The sequence below is a fragment of the Cyprinus carpio genome, chromosome B1 (genome assembly GCF_018340385.1).
Source record: "Cyprinus carpio isolate SPL01 chromosome B1, ASM1834038v1, whole genome shotgun sequence".
NCBI lineage: Eukaryota > Metazoa > Chordata > Actinopteri > Cypriniformes > Cyprinidae > Cyprinus > Cyprinus carpio.
In genome coordinates, this window is record NC_056597.1 from 30,153,214 (window position 1) to 30,159,035 (window position 5,822).

General features: G+C 33.5%; 1 long non-coding RNA gene across 1 annotated transcript; it reads left to right on the forward strand.

The window, feature by feature from the left end:
* Positions 1-110: 110 nt before the first annotated feature.
* Positions 111-2,249, forward strand: LOC122136082. The gene is made up of 3 exons (XR_006153907.1): positions 111-353; positions 1,684-1,735; positions 1,834-2,249. It is a non-coding gene; the product is annotated as an uncharacterized LOC122136082 (long non-coding RNA).
* The last annotated feature ends 3,573 nt before the right edge of the window (positions 2,250-5,822 follow it).

Below are 5,822 nucleotides of genomic sequence, written 5' to 3' on the forward strand. Positions count from 1 at the left end.
CATACAATGACTTTAAACCGGACACTATGAGCTGTTCACGCACACACAAATCAAATGAAATTTAATCACTTCAAAACATATCTAATCTCAAACAAGACAATAAACATCACTCACACAAATAAATAATTTAATATTTGGATAATTGAATTGGTTTTTGCTGTTAAACTGTTTTTTTATTTTTGTAACAAATTGCACTTCATGTGTTTACAGATTTGTGCAGAATTTGAGACATACAGAATTACTATAGGCCCATTAGAATCAACAATCTTTGCCAAAATGGATCCGCACTGCAAAACTTATGAAGATGTTTGCTTGGACGAATAATTAAACCCTCTTTGGTGCCCACTACACAGGTAAGAACAACTGCACTCAACAAAACCTTGTATTAAAACATTATTCTCTCACTGGCCACTGAGTTTTAGGGTTATGGAAATTAACAAAAAAATACAGATATAATAAGATTAGGTTTATTGATACAATAAATACAAAATATGTGGTATTACTATAAACTGACAGATTACGAATGCATTAGCCTCCCCAAAACAATTTATTTTGATGCAAGGCAGGGGTGTCCAAACCTGCTCTAGTAAAGCCAGTGTTCTGTGGAGTTTAGCTCTAACACACCTGCCTGGAGCTTCTAGTAAGTCTTTGTTTTTGTTTGAAAATTCCCAAGAACATTGATTAGCTGGTTCAGGTGTGTTTAAATGGCTAGATCAACCAAAAATAAACATGTCATTAATTTACTTCCCTCATGTTGTTTCAAACCCGTAAGACCATCATTCATCTTCAGAACACAAATGATGATATTTTTATGAAAAATGCGAGAGCTTTCTGAACCTCCGTAAAGGCTGCAATGCAACTGAAATGTTCCCAGACCCAGAGATGTAGTAAGGACATCAGTAAAATAGTCCATGTGACATCAATGGTTCAACCACACTTTAACAAAGCTACAAGAATACTTTTTTGTGCAAAGAAAACAAAAATAGCAATTTTATTCAACAAATTCTTCTCCAAATCACATATTCCGCCATTATGGAGAGTAACAAGAGGCATGAACATTTCTTTCCTCTGCAAGTAAACAAGGCTCAGCACATGCGTGTTCTATGTCAGCAGCACCACGCACATGCATTATTTACGTGCTGTTGATAATGGTGGAAGATGCGATTTGGAGAAGAATTGTTGAATAAAGTCGCTATTTTTGTTTTCTTTGCACAGAAAAAGTATTCTTGTAGCTTTGTAAAATTATGGTTGAACCACTGATGTCACATGGACTGTTTTACTGATGTCCTTATATGTTTCTGGGTCTGGGAACATTCCAGTTGTGTTGCTCACCGTGCAGGGTCAGAAAGCTCTCGGATTTCATCAAAAATATCTTAATTTGTGTTCTGAAGATGACTGAAGATCTTGCGGGTTTAGAACGACATGAAGGTTGAGCAGTTAATAATAGAATTTTCATTTTTGGGTAAACTATCCCTTTAATTGGGAATATTGCTAAACTCTGCAGGACAGTGGCTTTCTGTGCTGAGCTGACCCAGTACTATATTTTCCACTGTAATGTTTGTTAGAATACCATCTTGACTGCTTGCCTGTATTTCCCATAAGGAAACAGATGAATGACTGACATTGTTTACTTGTAAATTTAGAAAAAAATGAAAAGCTAAATTTCGTTGTTTGCATCTTCAGACTAATGAAATTGAAGTATCCAAATGAAGACCCTAGCAGCATGGAGTATATGGTGAGTTTTATTTAAATTTTTTTGTTCAAGGTTGATAAATGCTTTGTTAAAGTTAATACACAAGAATTTGAGTACTCCATCCTTTTAAATACTTCTAGGATACAGACATTGCCAGCAATCAGGAGGTGATCCAGAAGACTCGTGGGAATCTATATGAAGGTGCATCGTTGAAGACAGTCCAGCAGATGTTGGAGTGATGGAAGATAAAGTTCTTCAGGACCTAGCAGTTTACAGTATGCAAAACCATGTTGCTGGGACTGATATATGGACTTGAGCTTGAACCCTCCTGAACTCATGTACACATTTGGAGTACTGAAGAAGTTATTTCTGGAGCCAGTTCCTGTTCCTGGAATAAGGTTTGATTGGTTACCCATGAATGCCAATTAGAAAATGACAGTAGTTTGATATTTCTGCTATTTTGTGTCATTTTGTAATGTGGTTTCAACTGTATTTAACTGTGTGTAATTATTTATTGCTTATTTAACAAATACACTTTTTTTTTTTTTTTGATCATTTGTGACATCTTGTCTTTTGACTCATTACAAGACAACTCACACAAAAAATGCTTTGAAGGGAGTAACTTTAAATAGAAAACATTTAGTTAAAGTAACTAGAACTAATTGGATGGAACCACTGTCCATAATTTAAATGAGTAATTTGAAACAAACCTCCTAATGTTGATAGAGTAAAACAAATTTGGCCAGTTTGTAATAAACCAAAACATGTTCAGTTAACTTAACCGGTTAAAGTTAAAGGAAAGTGAATAAATTGATTTGGTTGGACATTATTATTTAACATAGATTCAATTGTGTTGTCACAACACAAACAGTTTGCATAGATTCAAAAAACCACAAAAATTATAAAAAAACAATTTGGTTGTGTTGAACCATTGTCCATAATTGAATTAAGTTTAAAGAGTCATTTTTTTGATGAGTGAAGGAAATGTATAACCAAAATGGTTTGTCATTTTTTTTATTTTGTCTTGTACTATTTGATTGTTCTTAAGTAAATAAATAATGTAAATTTCTACATTTTGGGCTTTTATGTTGCCTAGCAGCTATGGATTTTAATAATTTTACTAATATATAGGTGGACATATAGGTGCATATATACGTGCATATATGCACACATATATACGTGCATATATGTATCTATATAGGTATATGTATGTACGTATATATGTGTGCATATATGTGTACATATATGTACATATATGGGCATATGTACATATATGGGCATATGATATAGGAAAACGGCCAATTTTATATATGTCACATATATTAAAAACCTATATCAAAACCTATATTAAAACATATGTTTAAATAGGTTCTTTCCATGTGGGATTAATCACTTAATTATTTAATTGCAAAGTATATCTTCTTTCAGTGAACTCAACTGAATTAAGTTCAGAGTACTCACAACTATTAGTTTTAAAACTTAAATGGTTTAAGGCAATCGGTTTTCCTCAAACGGTTTGAGTTAACATAACTTGTCAGGTTTTAGTGAGGCTGTGTCTGAAGTCAGTTGTAGTTCTTGTGTTTCTCTTTTCTTCAGTGATTCTGTTTGTTAACAGCAGGTGTTCATCACTAATGCTCAATTATCACTCAATTAATCACTTAATTACTTAATTGCAATGTATATCTTCTTTCAGTGAACTCAACTGAATTAAGTTCAGAGTACTCACAACTGTTAAGTTTTAAAACTTAAATGGTTTAAGGCAATCGGTTTCCTCAAACGGTTTGAGTAAACCTAACTTGTCGGGTTTTACAGTGTACATTTATTGTCTGTATGCCCTGAGGATGGTCGTTTGACCGAAAGCTTGGTGATTAAATTTGCTTTAAGGATTCAAGTGTGCAGACAATTTATTTTTTGAGATTTTCAGTCTTGTTTGTCTGGCACCTTGGTGATCGTGAGTGCGGTGTAACTCCTCCTTAATGGGGTTAGGAAAAAAAAAATGTTCTTGATAACTGTCAGTGTCAAGCAAGTGTGCTCAGGCAGAATGTGCAGTACAGTCTGAAAGAATATAGGTGAACCTTTACTTAAAGCCTTTATGTATAATGCATTATAACAGTAGTTTAATTCATTTTTTTTCCTGTAATGTACCTTACAATGCATTGTACAATCTCCTGAATAACTGTAACCAGTTAATACATAATAACACTTATCAATTCATTGCTACACTATACATTTTATTAATTAGTTTATAATTATTTACAACAACATATAATGTATTACAATGTACGTTATGAATAATTATGAAGTATTATAACTATAACTTTAATAACTCATGATAATGCATATATAAAGGCTTTAAGTGCTGTCAAAACATTAATACAATCAATAACTTTACCTTTTTATTTGACTAAATAATTGTTCAAATTTTACTATAACAAATAACATAGAATACTGTTAAGTCCAATAATGTACACTCTCAGAAAATAAAGTACATAATTGTAAGGGGTACAATAGCTTGTCACTCATTCATTGACTATCCTTGTGATTTGTACCTTAAGAGACCAGTTTTGTACCTTTATTTAACAGTACAAAAATTGACCCTTGAAAAAGGGTACAATCGTTGACTATGAGATATGATTATTTTTATATATATATATTATATATATATATATATATATATATATTATATATTATATATATATATATATATATATAAACACACACACGCTGAATTAAAATCAGAATTTATTAAATCCCTTTCATTTTAAAAACAATGTCTAACTGTAACATATAAACAATCATCAACCGAGTAAGTGTAACTTGCCTGAAAATGCATTTAATCTTCTCGTTTAAGTATAGTCTTTTCTTTATCAACCTTGACACTCCATGCATTAAAGTGACAGTCATAGAACAAAGGAATCAACATTTTTCCACAAAAGATCCACATGGTGTCTATGTTAAAGATATATTTGATTTGCCAAAACAATGGAATAGACTCAGATTGCAGTACATCTCGATGTCGGTTACTTCTATGCCGGCTTCTGATATTTTTTGAAGGACCTCCTTGGTTGAAAGCCCTGTAAGAACCAGAGGTGGGGAAGTCCAGGGGGCCAAAGAGTAAAAGTCCTGCCATATTTTTGCTCCACTCATGAACTCAGCAGCCGATTTCACCAGAGTAACCAAGTCATTCCTTCCAAGTCACAAACGACTCTCAAGTTAAATCCCAAGTCCTCAAAGAGTTAAAGTTAATGAGATAATTAAGTGACTAATTTAATGATGATTGTGCATTAGTGATGAACACCTGCTGTTACTGAGAATTACAGAGGATCAGATGTTGATATTTTATTGGTTAAAATGATGCCACCATCATAGGGATCAGTGTTTGCTTTAGCTGGGCTCTTGACCCTGGACTTGTTGTGCCCGATTTTCTTTCTGTAGCTCATGTGGTGTTGTGGAGGAGAGAGAATTGTGATATGTGAAGAACATATGGTCACAATGAGCTGGTTTAATTATATCTTAAATAATGTATCTTCTTTGTTTTTGAATAATCCCAGTCAAACTACAGCATACACTAAAAAAAGCATTGATTTAATATTTACAGAGAACGTATTTTAAATTTGTATAACACATATAGAAGTTTGAACTCCAGCACTTTTCAGATAACACACAGATATTAAGAACCAGCATATGAATCTCTACAATGGTGACAATCAACAAAATGCTGGAGGAGTGTCTCGCTGCAGCCTGCGGTGGACATCCAACCCGGCCCACATCCAAGTGTGACGTCACAGACCACGCCCATGTCAAAATACGTCACATTCTCAATCATTTTGAAACAGGAAGAAGCATCGATAAGAAGATAATTTGTATTGTTTGCCAACCGCTAAAAAAGAAGCTGTTGTTTGCCGTGGTCCGGTAAGTAAAAAAAAAAACATCTTTGGGTCTTTACCAAACGTTGACAACTTTAAGAACGTGTGCGTCGTTTGTGTGCATGTGCAATAAACAACAGTAAGTATTTTTAATTTCAACTTCACACAGGCACGTTATTGCTAGCAACAAATATACTTATATATATATGTGTGTGTGTGTGTGTGTGTGTGTGTGTGTGTTTGAGACACCCCTCGCTGCAGAC